The 19,727-nt window shown below is 41.7% G+C and overlaps 1 long non-coding RNA gene across 1 annotated transcript; it reads right to left on the bottom strand.

Moving 5' to 3' along the window:
- Positions 1–7,931: 7,931 nt before the first annotated feature.
- LOC144679624 (uncharacterized) lies at positions 7,932–18,319 on the bottom strand. The gene is made up of 3 exons (XR_013576379.1): positions 16,938–18,319; positions 12,910–13,089; positions 7,932–8,723 (listed from the first exon to the last, which is right to left on the bottom strand). It is a non-coding gene; the product is annotated as an uncharacterized LOC144679624 (long non-coding RNA).
- Between the last annotated feature and the right edge of the window lie 1,408 nt (positions 18,320–19,727).

The following is a 19,727-nucleotide window of genomic DNA, read 5'->3' as shown; positions in this document are numbered from 1 at the left end:
GTTCCTCAGGGTAGTGTTCTTGGCCCAGCCACCTTCAGCTGTTTCATCAATGACCTTCCTTCCATCATAAGGTCAGGAGTGGGGATGTTCGCTGCTGATTGTATGATGTTCAGCATCATTCATCTCTCCTCAAATACTGAAGTAGTCCAAATGCAGCAAGACCTGAACAATATCCAGGCTTGGGCTGACAAGTGGCAAGTAACATTCGCGCCACACAAGTGTCAGGCAATGACCATCTCCAACAAGAGAGAATCCAACCATCGCCGCTTGATGTTCAATGGCATTACCATCACTGAATCCGCACTATCCAACATCCTGGGGGTTACCATTGACCAGAAACTGAACTGGACTAGCCATATAAATACTGTGGCTACAAGAGCAGGTCAGAGGCTAGGAATCATGAGATGTGTAACTCACCACCTGACTCCCCAAAGCCCGTCCATCATCTACAAGGCACAAGTCAGGAGTGTGATGGAATACTCCCCACTTGCCTGGATGAGTGCGGCTCCCACAACACTCAAGAAGCCTGACACTGTCCAGGACAAAGCAGCCCGCTTGATTGCCACCACATCCGCAAACATTCACTCCCTCCACCACTGACGCACAGTAGCAGCAGTGCGTACCATCTACAAGATGTACTGCAGAAATTCACTAAGGCTTCTTCGACAGCACCTTCCAAACCCACGACCACTATCCTCTAGAAGGACAAGGGCAGCAGATAGATGGGAACGCCACCACCTGGATGTTCCCCTCCAAGTCAGTCACCATCCTGACTTGGAAATATATCGCCGTTCCTTCACTGTCGCTGGGTCAAAATCCTGGAGCTCCCTTCCTAGAGCACTGTGGGCATACCTACACCACATGGACTGCAGCGGTTCAACAAGACATCCTACCACCACCTTCTCAAGGGCAACTATGGATGGGCAATAAATGCTGACCCAGTCAGCGAAGCCCACGTCCCGTGAATGTATAAAAAAAACCCACCCCACTCCCTGCAGATCCTGGTAGACTAACTTGTCTGCAAATTTTAGAGAGATCTTTTTGGAAAACCTGTAACCTGATCCTACAAATGGCTTCTTATGGACTCTTACCCCTCTCAAAGCCCATCTCAGTTGCAACTTGAATCATATGGGCCTTTTATCCAGGTAGAAATGCTGATTTTCTATTCTTTCGACTCCAACTCTATTGTATTTTGGAAGTAAATGGACAGTTTAAAACATAACTGTTTACACCTCGACATTCTCAACACCTTCCCAGGACTTTTGAGACTATATGTATAACACTGTAAACACAGATGCTGCTGCCATTGTCTCCAAGTGTGAACATCTTACACCTTCTTTCCAGCAAAGTAACCTGGCCCTCTTTAACAGCCAAGTCACCTTCTAGTTGTTTGGCAGACTTTAGAACAGGTCGCATGACCCAATTCTTTTTATCCTAAATTAAAGACACAGTCCCAAGACACAACCATTTTATAAACCTCATTTGTGACACCTTTCTTTGAGCCAGATCTCTGCTGTATATCACCATATCATAGTCTCACATGGCAAATTGTGCCTGAAAGTCACTAACCTACATACCATGCTCCATACTTTTGCGTGTTTGCACTGCCAACCCATCTTAAACTGAATTGCGTTTGCCCCTTGTCTGTTACCTTATATTTCTGAACTATTCTTTACTCTAGTGCTCTTTGCCTCTCCCAATCCTTCGAACACCTTGTTTTTCCTAATGTTGCATCCTAGTGCCCATCCCCTCTCTAAATCATAATTTCCCCATGGCACTGATTAATCTTCCTGTGAGGACATTACTCTCATCTCTGTAGAAGTGAAACCTGTCCACCTTAGTTAGGTATCCCCTGCCCCAGAACTGGTCCCAATGCCCCAGGCATCTGAAACCCTCCCTCCAGCATCATTTCAAGCTGTGCATTAAATTGTTTTATCTTACTATTCTTACACTCGCATTTGGCACTGGGAGCAATTCAGAGACTTTTTAACTTCCTCTTTAGCTCCTGAAACTCTGATTACATAGCCTCCAACTGTTTCCCATCCTGTGTCAGTGGTTCCCACATGGACTACAGCAACTGGCTGTTCAATATCCCTGTCACAATGTTTTCCAGCCGTTCAGTGATGTCCTTTAACCTGGTAGAAGGCAGGCAAGACAACATGCAGGACTCACAGTGGCTTCAGAAACACCTGACAATCAAATGCCCAATGACCACTGTGTTTTTACATTTTTCTGTGCCTCCTTGTGCAGTCATTTGCCCCACAATGCTGTGAATGTCTTTAGACTGAACTTCAAAGTGTTGCCACCTTCACTGGTATTCAGCACTGAAAACCGGTTTAAGAGTGCTATACTTCATGAGGATTCATGTTATGTCTACCTCATCCTATCCTGCTGGATCCACCCTTCTTATTATCTTCCTGAGGATTCATGTAATGTCTGCCTCGTCCTATCCTGCTGGATGCACCCTTCTTATTATCTTCCTGAACTATCTGTATCTGGGATGGCCACCTCCTAGAATGTACGCTACAGAAAATTCTCAGCTTTCTGTGCAGATAACTTATGCGTGGATGCAGAAAGCGTGGGCCAGGTTCTCTGTGAAGTCAGAGTCAATGTACTCACTAAGGAGAGGGATGATGCGGACATTCTAGTTAAAGAGGAGGATTGAGAAATATTAGATACAATAAAAATAATGAGAGAGGAAGTACCGGAGGGACTGTCATCCTTGAAGGTAGATAAATCACCAGAGCTGGATGGATTGTATCCCAGACTGTTGAAGCCAAGGAGGAAATAGCGGATCTCTGAGGATCATTTTCCAGTCTTCACTAGATAACAGGCAAGGTACCAGAGGATTGGAGATCTGCAAATATTGTACCATTATTTAAAAAGGTTGCAAGGGATAGGCCAAATAATTATAGGCCAGTCAGTCTGACTTCAGTAGTGGGCAAATTATGATAATCAATTCTGAGAGACACTTGGAAAGGAACAGACTAATCAGAGATAGTCAGCATGGTTTTGTTCGGGGAAGGTTTTACTAACTTAATCGAATTATTTGTGGAAGCAACAAGGAGGATTGATGAGGGTAGTGCAGTGGATGGTGTCTACATGGATTTTAGTAAGGCATTTGACAAGGTCCCACATGGCAGACTGGTCAGTAAAATAAAAGCCTATAGGTTACAGGGGAATGTGGTGAGTTGGATCCAAAATTGGCTCAGGGACAGAAAACAAAGAGTAATGGTCGATAGATGTTTTTGCAGATGGAAAGTGGTTTCCAATGGCATGCCACAGGGCTCAGTGTTGGATCCCTTGCTGTTTGTTGTATATATTGATTAAATGTGGGAGGCATGATTGGGAAATTTGCAGATACCACAAAAATTAGCCGTGTAGTCGATTGTGAAGAAGATAGCTGTCAACTCTGGAATGATATTAATGGTTTATTGAGTGGGCGGAAAAGTTGCAAATGGAATTTAATCCAGAGAAGTGTGAGGTAATGCATTTAGGGAGGGCTAACAAAACTAGGGAATACACAATAAACAGGATATTGAGAGGGGTAGAGGAAGTGAGAGACCTTGGAGTGAATGTCCACAGGTCCCTGAAGGTGGCAGAACAGGTGGATAGGGTGGTAAAGAAAGCATATGGAATGCTTTTCTTTTTTGGATGATGTGAAGAATTCAAAAACAGGGATGTAATGCTGGAACTGTATAAAACACTGGTTAGGCCACAGCTGGAATTTTGTGTCAGTTCTGGTCACCACATTACAGGAAGGACATAGTTACTGTAGAGCGGGAACAGAGGAGATTGACAAGAATGTTGCCAGGGCTTGAAAATTGCAGCTATGAGGAAAGATTGGATAGGTTAGGGTTGTTTCCCTCAGCACAAAGGAGGCTGAGGGGTGACTTAATTGAGGTGTACAAGATTGAGGGGCCTAGATAGAGTATACAGGAAAGACCTGTTTCCCCGAGTGGAGAGGTCAATTTCTAGAGGGCACAGATTTAAGGTGATTGGTCGAAGGATTAGTGGGGACATGAGAAAAAACTTCTTCATCCAGAGGGTCGTGGGAATTCGCTGCCTAGTTTGGTGGTGGAGGCAGAAACCCTCAACTTATTTTAAAAATACCTGGATCTGTACCTGAAGTGCCGTAACCTGCAAGGCTATGGACCAGGTGCTGGAAGGTGGGATTAGAATGGGCAGCTAGTTTTTTTAAAAAAAAACAATTTCGGCTGGCACAGTACAATGGGCTGAATGGCCTCTTTCTATGCCATAACTTTTCTCCGGTTCTACAGTTCTACACTCCCTGCAGTGACTCCAGTTAGTCCTCAAGCTCAGAAGACTCAGAGGCACTTCCTGCACATGTGGTTATCCATAACATGTGAAGAGCCTTAGAGTTTCTATAGCACAGGATTTGCAGGCAGTGGGTCTCAGTTGTGGCATCATTTTGCTTAAAGAATTTCTTTAGATCCAGTTAAATATTCTGAATATTTCTATATTTACTGCTGTTCCCTTGGTTTAAATTACTTACAACCTCCTTCCTCCTCTGAATTCCCACTTACCAAATTCCCATTGCCACACTGTTTAGCAAGTCTTTCCATTTATCAGATTGTCCCAGCTCTGTGTACAGCGGATATCCCTCTAACCTTTTACAAACGCCCTAGTTGCAACTCATCAGCCACAATAATTAACACTTAGTCAGTACACTGTTTAAGGGAACTTCCACATATTTGCTTCTTTTGAGATGGTCATTTAGATGACATCATGTCACTGTTCAATTTACTTGGGAATAAACCCCTTAAAGGTGCACAAACAATAACTTCAAAACTAAATTAGCATATTGTTTTGTGCATTCATGATGCACTTGAGTGCCTCTGGTGCTCACCAGTCATAGAAGCCACTAACTTGCAGCTTTAAAGTAAAGTTTTAAAGTAAGAAGAAAATGTTCAATTTCAGCTGATTAAAAACTCACTATCTGTACTATTTACCACACTCATCAAATTCTCATTGTCATTCTGTTTAGCAAGCTACCCCATTTATGGATTCTCCCAGTTCTGACTCTATAAATACCAACATATATAAATGCACAATATACCGTGTGGATACAATGTAAATTTACTCAATCTTATGTGCAAAAGGTTTTATTATGTTTTTCTTTTCTGTGGAGAATTATAACAAAATGAAACTGGTGGCATTGTTGTTACCATATCTGGGACCTGGCTTGGAATTCGCCCCAGAGTGATATCTTGAAAACCTCTGATGATAAAGGTTTGCGCAAAATCTCGTTTCCCTCTATCACTTGCACTCTGTTGCTGCAGTGTGTACTATCTATGAGATCTTCAACAGCACCATCCAAACCTGCAACCTCCTCTACCTAGAAAGACAAGGGCAGCAGGCGCACAGGAACATCACCATCTGAAAGTTCCCCCTCTATTCACACCACCCTGACTTGGAAATACATCACTGTTCCTTCAACATCATCAAAATCCCTACACCACATGAACTGCCACAGTTCAAGAAGGTGGCTCACCACCATCTCTTTCAGGGAAATTGGGGATGGGAAATAAACACCCAGATCCCATAAATTAGTTCAAAAAGTCTCTGAACCCATTTCTTTGTGCTCCCACAGCACAAATTTGACTTCAATATGTGGCATTAATTTGTCAAGGGTTATTAATTTAAGAGATTGTAGGTTTTAAGAGGTTGTATAAATTGTGTAGTGTGGGAAAGGGAAAACATCAAACCGTTGCAGTAAAGGAGGGGTGCACTTCTGAGATGGGATAGAATAGTGGGTACTGTACTTCAGACTGCACATGACTGCGCTGCAGTTTGGGTCCTCAAAATAAGAATGGAAAATTATCCATTACTAATACTTCTTGCTTCTATGAGTCCAGATTCAGAAAAAGGGGAGGGAGATGATTCTTTATGAAGCAGAAAGTGCAAAGAGCGCAAATTACTTCACTGTATACGTTAAGAATCAAGATCTCACATAAGTAGGTTTAAGAATCAAGATTTAACATAAGTAAATTAGGCTAGCTTGTTAAATAGAGAACCGTCTGGAGTAGCAGTTATCTGTCAATCACCTGAAAGCAGTTGGTTCAAGTGATGTTAATTAATGTAGCAGGAAACGAAATGAGCTAGTGACTCATCAGAGGGTCTATAAAAGAGACAGGCTTTTCAAAGCGCAGTCAGTAAGGGACACGCGATGAGACAGACGACTACACTAGAGTGAGATGGAGACCGAGTGAGTAGCGAATTAGGCTCATATGGGAATTTGGTGCACGGGGGAAAGAGGGGTGGAAAAATGTGTGCTATACATAGGAATTATTCTAAGTCCGAAACAGGAGCAACTGAGCAGAAAGGGACCTGGGTGTAAACCCCAACTTTGGAGCTGAGTTTAGAGAAAAAAAATCGAACAGTAACATTACAGGAAAACCGTAAGTTCATTGGTCAGTAAGAAACTGCTGTTAGGGAGTACCTTTAAATAGCTGTGAATTAGAAAAGCATACTATTTTTAAAGAAGTAGCTACATGGATTTGAGTAAGGAACACTAGGAATAAGGGGAAGTCGGGGCCTGTAACGTAAAGTAATATAAGTAAACCAAAGTAAAAGGGAAATTAAGTTAAGACATGGCAGGACAGCTCGGTCATGTGGAATGCGTGCCATGTAATATATGGGAAGTCGTGGATACTACTGGTGACCCGCATGACCAGATGTGCAGGAAGTGCTGCCAGCTGCAGAAACTTGAGCTCCTGGTTTCGGAGATCGAGCGGCAGCTGGAGTCACTGTGGCGCATCTGCAAGGCTGAGAGCTACATGGATAGCACGTTCAGAGAGGTGGGCAGACTGCAGGTTAGGGCATGAAGGCAGAAAGGGAATGGGTGGCTGCCAGGCAGTCCAAGAGAACCAGGCAGGTAGTACAGGAGTCCCTTTGGGTCCCACTCACTCGTCAGTTTTCCATTTTGGATACTAGTGGTTCCTCAGAGGAGTGCAGTTAGAGCCATGTTTGTGGCACCACTAGTGGCTCAGCTGTACAGGAGGGAAGGAAGAAGAAAGGAAGAGTGATAGGGGATTCGTTAGGGGAACAGACAGGCGTTTCTGCGGCCGTAGACGTGAATCCAGGATAGTATGTTGCCTCCCTGGTGCCAGGATCAAGGATGTCACCGTGTGGCTGCAGGTGGTTCTTCTGGGGGAGGGTGAACAGCCAGAGGTCATGGTCCATGTTCGTACCAATGACTTTGGTAGGAAGGGGGATGTGGTCCTACAGACAGAATTTAGGGAACTAGGTATAAAATTAGCAAGCAGGACCTCAAAAGTAGTAATCTCCCCGTGCCACGTGCAAGTGAGTGCAGAAATAGGAGGTTAAGGCAGATGAATTCGTGGCTGGAGAGATGGTGCAGGAGGGAGGGCTTTAGATTCCTGCAACACTGGGACTGGCTCTGGGGGAGATGGCACCTGTACAAGCCGGACGGGTTTGCACCTGAACAGAGCCGGGACTGAGTTCCTTGCTACTGCTGTTAGGGGGGTCATTAAACTAACTCGACAAGGGTGTGGGAACCAAGAGACAACATCAGAGAGTAATACCAAGGTGCACAAAATACTGGGAGAGACAGATAGCACTAGAATAGAGAATAGTAAGTTAATAGGCAGAGTTGGAGTAAGGGAGAAAGTAATGAATTCTAAATCAGGGTTATACCGCATGTATGTGAATGCACAGAGTATAGTAAATAAGATTGGTGAGTTACAGGCGCAGATTGCCATGTGGAATTATGATGTTATGATGTTGTGGCGATAACAGAGACCTGACTCAAGGAAGGGCAGGACTAGGTGTTAAATATTCCCAGGTACAAGGTGTTGTCACTACTCACTGGGGATAGTGCGCTGTAATACCTAGCCCCACTGTTCCCTGAGCCGCGACAAATGTGAAAAGTTTGACCAAACCACCAATTTCTCCAATTCTATGTAACTGTTTAATTTAGGTTAGTAGAATACGAGCACCAGATCTGTAAACTTAATAAGTAAATAACTGTTTATTGAACAAATTGTCTTCAACCAGTGGCAAAAGAAAGAAATATGAACTGCTAACCTCTAACACTATAACTTCAACTCTTATCCCATTCTTAAATCCCTATACACACGCACACATGCAAGACACGTCAGACATACAAAACATGGATTTTAAGGTAGGGATAAAACAGTTCAATAGCACCAATCTGGAGTGCAGGATTTGATGGGTTGATTTTGATCAATGTCTTCCAAACACCTTTCAGTTCTTTGTTGATGACATGAGGTTGTCTTCCAGCACTTTCAGTCTTTAGTTCACTGGTTGAGAGGTTGCTTTTCAATGTCTCGAACAGTGGTTTTCCCCTTTTCGTTTTACAGGGGTTTCCTCAGAGAGAGAGGAAGAGCAGGTTATAGAGATATGAGAAAGAGAGATTTCATGTGTTTTCTCAGTGCAGACCAGGAGCTTTCTGCTGCACTGTTACCACACAAACCCTGATCACCTGGTCAGGAGCCAATTAAAATGCTGTTGTCAGGCAGCTCCCTTGGTCCAGGACTCCTTTCTGACACTATCCTGTCTTTTATGGCACACTCTGTTCCAGGACTGTAACATTATATATATCTCTCATCCTATTCCAGTAGACATGTCTTTCAAACTGCAGCCATTGTAGTTTTAAATCCACAGCCGTACAGAAATAGAGAAAAATAAAAAGGATATGTTCTTTACATGCCTCCAGCCTTAAAAGAGATAAAACACCATTTCAGAAATGTGTTTCATCACAAGGTATGTGACACATGATCAACAATACACGAGACTTACATCCATTCTTCCTTTCTCCCCTTAAATAATCTTATACAATCTTCAGCATTTTTTACCCCTTTAATTTATTTCTGTATTTTATACCCACGACAATGCATCCGTGATCAATGTGAACAATCTTTACATTGAATGGTTGAAAGAATAGACTTTATCTAAACAGTCTTGAGTTTTGAGTTTTAAACTTTTCAATGAAAGCCAGCTGATTATGCTCAGCGTAGATTAGTGTTTCTTTGTTATCGTGTTGGATATAAACTTCAAAGTGTTGAAGAGGCAACGACAGTGCTGAAGTTTCTTTTTCAACTGTAGAATATTTCCCCCGATATTGATTTAGGTTCTAAGAAAATTACCCCACGGCTTCTTTATCCCTTTCCTTGCTTTTGGATTTTGCTCTTTTTTTCTTGATCTTTACTCTTGCCCTGTTCCACATCATTACTACTGGATTTACCCAGTTTTCTTTGTGTTTTTGTTCCCTGCCTCTGCTTCTTGAATTCACACGTTTTTCTCTTTCTTTACTTTTTCTTTTACTCTATCTTTACTTCTAGATTTGTCCTTTTTCGTTCTATCTTTGTCCTTACTCTGTTCTCTATCTTGGCTTCTAGATTTTGATTTGGCCTTTTTACCTCGCTCTCTGCTTTTACTTCATCCTCGACTTTTAGATTTCGATTTGGCCCGTTTGTCTCTCTCTCTCTTTACTCTGTTTACGATCTCCACTTCTAGATTTCGCCTCTTTACAGTTACTCTGCTCTGGATCACATGTGCTGGATTTTGATATAACTTGTTTGTCCAACTCTTTTGCATTAGTCTGCTCTCGTGTTACTTCACATGCTCCTGTGAGTCTTTCTAGAAACATGGACATGTAATCCAACACGGAGGATTCGTCTTTCTGCTTTAGGAACTTTTCCTTAATCACTTTTAATGGACTTCCTATTTCATGACCATAGATCAATTCAAATGGACTAAACCAGTAGATGCATTTGGAGAATCTCTGGTCGCAAATAGTAAGAAATCTAACCCTTTATGCAAATCCTTTGGGTATTCATGGCAATAGGTCTTAATCATGGTTTTGATAGTCTGATGGTACCTCTGTAAAGCTCCCTGTGTCTGTGGATAATAGGTGGTAGACTTTAGTTGTTTGATACCAAAACTTCTGATTATGTCCTGGAAAATTTTAGACATGAAGTTAGATTGGTCAGATTGTATTTCAATTGGTAGGCCATAACGAGTGAAAAACTGAGTTAACTTTTCCATTACCAACTAAGCTGTAATTGTCCTTAAAGGAGTAGTTTCTGGAAATTCGGTTGTCATATCCATGATTGTAAGGATACACTGATGTCCTGCTTTCGTTTTGGGTAATGATCCTACACAATCTACTAATATCTGACTGAATGGTTCTTCAAAAACTGGTATGGGTATGAAAGGTGCTGGTTTGATTAATGTTGAGATTTACCTACTACCTGACATATATGACATGTTTTACAAAATTGCACTATGCCCTTATGGAGTCTTGGCCAGGTAAAATGGTCTGTTTATCGATGCTTGGGTTTTCCATATTCCTACATGTCCTGCTGTAAGAATTTCATGTGCTACTCACAATATCTCTTTACTATATTTGGGTGGTACCACTATCTGATGATTCCTCATCCGCAGGTTTGTGAGGGTGTCTCCACTTCCTCATCAGAACTCAGTTTTTAAGGTAATAGCACTCCGGAGCTCCTTCAGCCTCAGCTTCAGTGTGAGCTGACTGTGATAACTTGTTTAACTCTGGAACTGCTTTCTGAGCCTCAATTAATGAAGACACACCAAACACTTCCTTTGGATTATCCTCATCCTTAAAGAAAGTTTCGGCTACTCTAACATCTGCTCATGATATTACTTTGACCTTGATGATGGACTTTGCTTGATCACCACACACGATGGAAAAATACCAGGAACTTGTTCTTGTAACTACTTCGTCTCGTCAGTCTCTCTTGGACTTTCCATAATTATGGGCGAAGCTATAACCTTCACTCCTGCCAAATGATTCCCCAGGAGTAAATCAATTCAATCCACTGTTAATTTCTTAACCACTCCTACAACCACCGATCCAGACAACAAATCACATTCCAATTGTATTTTGTAAAATGGATCCTGGATATAATCTCCACTTATCCTGTTTACTAATACCTCAGCTTTCATTGAACTCTCTGGAGGGAAAACTAGATCCTTCTCCAGCAAAAGAGTTTGAGTAGCTCTTGCATCCCTTAGTATAGTTACGGGTCTAGCTGCATCATTTGATGAAAGAGGGGTTATCTTCCCTTTAGACAAAAACCTTTTATCTCTCATCTACCTTATTCACTTCACCTGCATTCACAGCAGTGTTTACCTCCTGTCCCTTATTTGTAGTTAAAACTACAATTTGATCCGTGGCATTTTCTTTTTGAGTTCCCTTTTCGGACTCTCTCTTACAAACTCCAATTAGTCCCATGGGCTTCCCTCGCAACTTTGAGCATTCTGAACGAATGTGTCCCATTTTATTACAATGGAAACACTTAGGCCTTCGAATTTCACCTCCACCCTCAGTACCTTCCTGATCTGGGGAGGAGATCTCAAGGTATTCCCTGCTATCCATTCTTTACCCTGGCTACTTGCCTTCCTTTCACTCTCCCACTTTGTATCCTTTTCAAATTTGGGGGTGATGGAAATAAGGTTTAATTTTATGGATCAGCTCATAATCATCAGCCATTACTGCTGCCTGTCTAGCAGTTATAACCTTTTGGTCTTCAACATGGGTTCTTATTACAGAAGGTAGGGAGTTTTTAAGTTCTTCCAAGAGAATAGTCTCTCTCAGAACTTCATAGGTAGTTTCAACTCCTAATGCTCATAACCTGTCAGAACTACTTTGCTTAATCCTTGCAAATTCAATGTTAGTTTGCTCAGGCTGTTTCCTTAAATTTCAAAACTTTTGTCTGTATGCTTCAGGGACCAACCATATGCACTCAAAATAGCCTTTGTCATCACATCATAATCCCTAGAAACCTCCTCTGACAAGTGAAGCATAAATTTCCCGTGCTCCACCTGTCAATTTGCTCTGCATGGGCAATGTCCAGTTTTCCTTTGGCCAGTTCATCTGTTTAGCTATCTTCTCCAATGAAGTAAAGAATGCTTAAACATCCCTTTCCTCAAACTTGAGAAGAGCTTGTACAAATTTAAATATCTCCCCATTGGGTTCTGATCTGGAGATAAGTCCTGCCTCACCTTCTGGAGTCTCTTTTTTAACTGCCAGCATTTTAAGCTGAAATTCTCTCTCTTTCCTCCTTTTCTAACCTCGCCATTTCTAATTCCTTTTCTTGTTTTCTTTCTCTCTCCTGCCTTTCTGCCTGTTCCCTTTGGAATGTCCTTTCTCTTTCCTTTTCTGCTGCCTCTGATTCCAATTTTTTTTATTTGCAACTGAATTTGAGCCCATCTCAATGATTCACCCCTTGGAGAACTCAATATCTCAGGTATTCCTTCCAGTTTTAAATGCTGCGCTATCTCTTTGAATATCTCTGCCTTCCTAGCTTTGGCAGGCAATGCTAACCTGGCTTCTGGGATCCCTTCTAAAATCGTCAGGGACAGCTCTTCCACTTGCAGGAAATCTTTAACAGTTTCCAGTGCCATCTTATTTTTGATAGTACAAACATGCTGTTTCCTTTTAGTTATTACTTACTAAATCAACATCCAAATCGTCGTTGTCTTTTGTTCCAAAATATCCTAGACCCAAACCCCCAAACTTTGTCATGATTCACTGCGGATAGTGAGTTGTAATATCAAGCCCCACTGCTCCCCGAGCCAAGACAAATGTGAAAAGTTTGATTAGACTACCAAATTGCCCAATTCCACCTAACGGTTTAATTTAGGTTAATAGAATATGAGCACCAAATTTGTAAACTTAGTAAGTAAATTACTGTTTATTGAACAAATTGTCTTTAACCAGTGGCAAAAGAAAGAAATATGAACTGCTAACCTCTAACACTATAACTTCAACTTTACCCCCTTCTTAAATCCCTATACACACGCACACATGCAAGACATATAAGACATACAAAACATGGATTTTAAGGGTGGGGTAAAACAATTCAATAGCACCAATCTGGAGTACAGGATTTGATGGGCTGATTTTGATCAATGTCTTCTAAATTCCTTTCAGTTCTTAGTTGATGACACGAGCTGGTCTTCCAGCACTTTCAGTCTTTAGTTCACTGGTTGAGAGTTTGCTTTTCAATGTCTCGAACAGCGGTTTTCCCCTTTTCCTTTTTACAGGGGTTCCTTCAGAGAGAGAGAGAGCAGGAGGTTATAAAAATATGGGGAAAAGAGATTTTATGTTTTCTCTTTGCAGGCCAGGAGCTTTCTGCTGCACTGCTACCACATATACCCTGATCACCTGTTCAGGAGCCAATTAAAATGCTGTTGTCAGGCAGCTCCCTTGGTCCAGGACTCCTTTCCGGCACCATCCTGTCTTTCATGGCACACTCTGTTCCAGGGCTGCAACATTATATATATCTCTCATCCTGTTCCAGTAAACGCGTCTTTCAAACTGCAGCCATTGAAGCTTCAAATCCACAGTCCAACAGAAATAGAGAAAAATAAAAAGGATATGTTCTTTACAATGTCCAGGAAAGATAGGACAGGGAAAAAAGGAGGAGGGGTGGTTGTGTTGGTTAAGGAGACCATTGCAGTGCTGGAGAAAGGGGATGTCCCAGAGGATTCGGGAACAGAATCAATTTAACTAGAGCTAAGGAACAAAACTGGTGCATTTACATTGCTTGGTGTAGTCTATCGACCACCAACTAGTGGGAAGGATGTAGAGGAACAAATGTGCAGGGAAATTACAGAGACGTGTAAACATTATCGCGTAGATGTAGGCCGGTGGGGGTGGGGGGCTTTAATCACCTGAATATAGACTGGGGCAGTGGTAGTGTAAAGGGCAGAGAGGGGCAAGAGTTCCTAGAGTGTGTTCAGGGAGATTTTCTACAGCAGTATGTGTCCAGTCCAACAAGAAAAGAGGCATTGATAGCCCTGGTTCTTGGAAATGAGGTGGGCCAAGTAGGTCAAGTATCAGCGGGGAAACATTTAGGAGTCAGTGATCATTGTATCACAATGTTTAGGATGACGGTAGAAAAGGACAATGGGCAATCCAGAGTAAGGATAATTAACTGGGGGAGAGCCAACTTCGATGGGGCAAGAACGGAGCTGGGCTGATAAACTGGACCCAAGGTTGGTGGGAACAACTGTAGCTGAACAATGGACTACCTTCAAAGAAGAAATGGTTCGGGCACAGTCAAGGTATATTCCTTCAAAAGGGAAAGGTAGGGCAAATAAATCCAGAGCTTCCTGGATGGAAAAGGAGATAAAAATTAAGATAGAGAAAAAAAATTGTGCTTCTGACAGGTGTCAGGTAGAAAATACAATTGAGAACCAAGCTGAATACAGAATGTTCAGAGGAGAGGTGAAGAAGCAGATCAGAGAAGCGAAGAGGGATTAAGAGAAAAGATTGGAAGCCAACATAAAGGGGAATCCCAAAGTCTTCTAGAGGCACATAAATAGTAAAAGGTTGGTAAAAGCAGGAGGAGGGCCGATTAGGGACCAAAAAGGGGATTTACCAATGGAGGGGTTATGGCTGAGGTGTTAAATGAATACTTTGCATCTGACTTCACCAAAGGATTCAAAATTGATGAATAGGTGGTATTGGTGCTTAAAGTTGACAAGGCACTGGGACCAGATGAGAAGCATCCAAGGATATTGAAGGATGTGAGAGTGGAAATTGCAGGGGCACTGGCCATAATCTTTCATTCTTTCCTAGATTCAGGAGAGGTTCCAGAGGACTGGAGAATTGCAAACCTTGTTCAAAAAAGAATGTAAGGATAAGCCCAGTAATTACAGACCAGTCAGTTTAACTTCGGTGGTGGGGAAGCTTCTAGAAACAATTATGCAGGGTAGAATTAATAGTCACATAGAAAAATGTGGGCTGATAAGAAAGAGCCAGCATGGATTTATAAAGGGAAAATTGTGTTTAACTAACTTGCTAGGGTTTTTGGTTGACTTAACAGAGAGGGTTGATGAGGGTAATGCTGTTGATGTGGTGTACATGGTCTTCCAAAAGGCATTCAATAAAGTGCCGCACAACAGACTTGTAAGAAAAGTCATAGCTCATGGAATAAAATGGACAGTTGCAACGTGGATACAAAATTGGCTGAGTAATAGGAAACAGCGAATCATGATTAATGGATATTTTTCAGGCTGGAGGAAGGTTTGTAGTGGAGTTTCCCAGGGGTTGGTATTCGGATCCTTGCCTTTCCTGATATATATTAATTATCTTGGTGTACAGGGGACAGTTTTAAAGTTTGCACATGATGCAAAACTCGGAAGCATTGTAAAATGTGAGGAGGACAGTGTAGAGCTTCAAAAGGACAGAGACAAGTTGGTGGAGTGGGCAGATAGGTGGCAGACAAAATTCAATGCAGAAAAGTCTGAGGTGATTCCTTTTTTTAGAAAGAACATGGACAAACAATATAAAATAAGGGATACAACTCTAAAGGGTGTGCAGGAGCAGAGGGACCTGGATGTATATGTGCATACAAACATACAAAATAGGAGCAGAAGTAGGCTATTTGGCCCCACGAGCCTGCTCTGCCATTCAATAAGATCATGGCTGATCTGTTTGTGTTTTGAATTCCACGTTCCCATGTACCTCCGATAACCTTTGATTCCCTTGCATGACAAGAGCCTATCTATCCCTGCCTTAAAAATATTCAATGACCCCCGCCTCCACCATCTTTGGAGGCAGAGTGTGCCAAAGTCGCACAACCCTGTGAGAAAAAAATTCTCCTCATCTCTGTCCTGAAAGAGAAACCCCTAGTTTTAAAACAGTGCCGCTGCATCCTGGACTCACGCACAAGAGGAAATATCCTTTCCACATTCACCTTGTCGATACCATTCAGGATCTTATATACTTCAATAAAGTCACACCCCACCCTTCTAAACTCCAGTGGAAACAAGCCCAGTCTGTCTAACCTTTCCTCATAAGACAAACCCACTCATTCCTGGTATTAACCTAGTAAACCTCCTCTGAACCGCCCCTCATGCATTCACATCCTTCCTTAAAACTGCACACAACATTCGAGATATGGTCTCACCAATGCCCTGTATAACTGAAACATAACATCCTTGCCTTTACGTTCCATTCCTCTCGTGATTTAGAATTGCATTCCATTAGCTGCCTTAATTACTTGCTGTACCTGCATACTAACTTTTTGTGACTCATGCACTAGAATGCCTAAATCCCTCTGCATCTCAGAATTATGCAACCATTCTCTGTTTAAGTAATACTCTGCTTTTTTATTCTTCCCGCCAAAGTAAACAAGTTCACATTTTCCCACGTTATATTCCATCTGCCAGATTTTTGCCCACTCACTCAACCTATCTATATCTGTCTGCAACATCCTTATGTCCTCTTCACACCATACTTTTGTATATATCTTTGTGTTATCTGCAAATTTAGCCACCATGCCTTCATTCCCCTCATCTACGTCATTGATATAAATTGTAAAAAATTGAGGCCCCAGCATAGACCTCGCCGGGACTCCACTTGCCACATCCTGCCAATCAGAAAATGATCCATTTATGCATACTCTCTGTTTCCTACCAGCCAGCCAATCTTCTAACATAGCTATATATATCTTCTAATATATGTTCTAATATAGCTAATATGTTACCCCCAACACCATGAGCTTTTATTTTCCACAATAACTTTTTGATGTGAAACATTATCACATGCCTCCTGGAAATCCAAGTACAGCATGTCTACAGGCTCCCCTTCATCCACAGCACATGTTACTCCTTCAAAGAATTCCAGTGAATTGGTTAAACACGATTTCCCTTTCACAAAACCATGCTGACTCTTCCCAATTAGTTTCTCTATGTGCCCAGCTATAACCTTATTGATTGATTCTAACATGTTCCCCATAGCAGATGTCAAGCTAACTGGCCTATAGTTTCCTGTTTTCCGCCTCCCTCCTTGAATAGAGGGGTTTTATTCGCCACTTTTCAGTCTGATGGAATCTTTCCAGAATCTAGTGAATTTTGGAAAATTAACACCAACGCATCTGCTACCTCACCCATCACCTCTTTTAAGACCCTCGGATGCAGTCCATCAGGACCCGGGGACTTGTCAGCCTGCAGCTCCATCAGCTTGTTCAGTACCGCTTCCCTTGTGATTATATTTTCATTGAATTCCCCTCTCCCACCTCCTGATTTACAGCTATTACTGGAATGTTTTTTGTATCCTCTATAATGAACACAGAAGCAAAATATTTGTTCCACCATTTCCTTATTATTTACTATTAACTCCCCACTGTCACTCTCTGGAGGACCAACACTCACTTTACACACACATTTCCTTTTTAAATGCCTGTAGAAATTCTGACCAATCATCTGACCTGCCACTCATCTTTGCATAATTATATGCTTTTTCCTTAAGTTTGATGCTTTCCTTAACTTCTTTACTTAACCACGGATGGTGGGTCCTGCCCTTAACATTTTCTTCATAGTCTGGATATACTTATTCTGATTATTCTGAAATATCCTCTTAATGTCTACCACTGCTTCTCTATTGATCTATCCCCTAGCCTAATATCCCAATTCACTTCCGCTAGCTCAGCTTTCATGCCCTCATAGTTGCCCTTATTTAAGTTTAAAATACTATTCTTCAACCCACTCTTCTTCCTTTCAAATTGGATGTAAAATTCAATCATATTGTGGTCACTGTCACCTAGAGTGCCTTTACTCTGCGGCCATTGATTATTCCTGTCACATTACACAATACCAAGTTCAATATAACCTGCTCTCTGGTTGGTTCTCGAATTTGCTGCTCTATCTCAAAAGCATTCTATGAATTTCTCATCCAGGCTACTACTGCCAAACTGATTTTTCCAGTTTATATGCAGATTAAAATCACCCATGATTATTGCTGTCCCTTTATCACAAGCACCCAATATTTATTTTTAGAAACTTTGTCCTACATTGTGGTTACTGTTAGGGGGCCTGTAGACCACTCCCACTAGTGACTTATTTCCCCTACTATTCCTCGTCTCCACTCAAACCGATTCTAAATTCTGATCTTTTGAACCAAGGCCATTTCTAACTATTGCATCAATGCCATCCGTGATGGAACAGTGCTACCCCTCCACTTTTAACTAGCTTGCTATTCTTCTTGAATGTCGTATACCCCTCAATATTCAGGACTCAATCCTTGTCATCCTGCAGGCATATCTTCGTAATCGCTATCAGATCATGTTTATTCACTTCAATCTGCACAATCAGCTCATTTACTTCGTTATGAATGCTACACGCATTCAGATACAGAGCCTTTAATTTTGGTTTTTGTTATCTTTGTAACATCTTGTCTTGACTATTGGTGTATCTGTCCCTTCATGCTATTCTGTGACCCTCATTTCCCATATTACCATTGTGATAGTCTACCCCTTGATTTGCCACATCTACCCAAGCTTGATCCCTCACTGCACCCATCCCCCCCAATCCACCCAGTTAGTTTAAAGCCCTCTCTACTTCCCTAGTTATGTGATTCATAAGAACACACGTCCCAGCACGATTCAGGTATAGACTGCCCCAATGGTACAGCCCCTACTTTCCCCAGCACTGGTGTTAATGCCTGTCACGAAAGTATAATAATTCTCATAATATTACGTGATTTATTGTAAAAGTTGATTAACAGTTGGATTTGGATCGTTTCTCTGTGTATGTGTGGGATTTAATTGAATTGGAGACAGCTGGTCTGGAGGCTTTGACTCATCAAAAGAAGCTAGATTTGAAATGCTAAATACATAAACTTGGCTGGAAGTTTTAGAATGTGAGGTGAGGAGAATTTGCATTTTTAGATAAATCAGGGTAGTTTGAATTTCAAAGAGATGGTAGGATGTTACACTTAGCCAGAGAAGCTAAGTGTGTTTATTTTTCCCAAATGTTACTGATAACATTATCACCATGCAATGCTTTATATTATAATAAAAGTGAAATTCCAAAGACATATGGGAACAATGAAATTTGCACTAAAAGGGAGAAACATGTATAAGGGAGATTGAGATTATGTGTTAGAGAAGGCACTATAAGATCTACCAAAAGTGTGAAAAGTCTCCAGTATTTGTGCAATAAACTGCTGTCTACAGAAACCGAAGCTGGGAAAAGCCACTTTGAATGCTACTGTCCAGGGTATTGTGGTGACTTGCCTGAATCTGTTTAAAATCTATTTGTTTTTTTATTATTGCCTTAACTGGAAGCCAGATTAATTGGGGGTTTTAGGAGTTATTATAGTAGTAATTTGAAGACCTATGTGTGTGCTTGAAATCTTTTTGTTTGTTAATAAATGTTTAATTTAATTTTCTAAAAAAATATCTGGAATCTTGGTGGAGTTATTACTACTGAATTCAGGGCACGCCTCTCGAAATAAAATACAAATTGCAAAACTGTTTTGACCACATGATCAAGTTTCCCTCGTGGATTTGAGACCCCTGGCACACATCATCTGCTGCGTCATAACTGTGCCCCATGAACTGGAACCCACTTCTCCCATAAAAGTCCTTGATCCATACATTCATCTCTCTAATCTTTATTGCCCTGTGCCAATTTGCACATGGCTCAGGTGATAATCCTGAGGTTATTACCTTTGAGGTTCTGCTTCTTTATTTGGTACCTAGCTTCTCATACTGACTATGCAGAACCTCTTTCCTTGTCCTGCCTATATCGTTGGTACCTACGTGGACCATGACAACTAGATCCTCCCCCTTCCACTGCAAGTTCCTCTCCAGCCCTGAGCAGATGTCCCAAATCTTGACACCAGGCAGACAACACAGCCTTCTGGACACTCGCTCTTTGCTGCAGCGAAGAGTGTC

This window comes from Cetorhinus maximus, chromosome 4, assembly GCF_964194155.1.
Source record: "Cetorhinus maximus chromosome 4, sCetMax3.hap1.1, whole genome shotgun sequence".
NCBI classification, from domain to species: Eukaryota; Metazoa; Chordata; class Chondrichthyes; order Lamniformes; family Cetorhinidae; genus Cetorhinus; species Cetorhinus maximus.
This window is presented reverse-complemented; position numbering and strand designations above follow the sequence as displayed.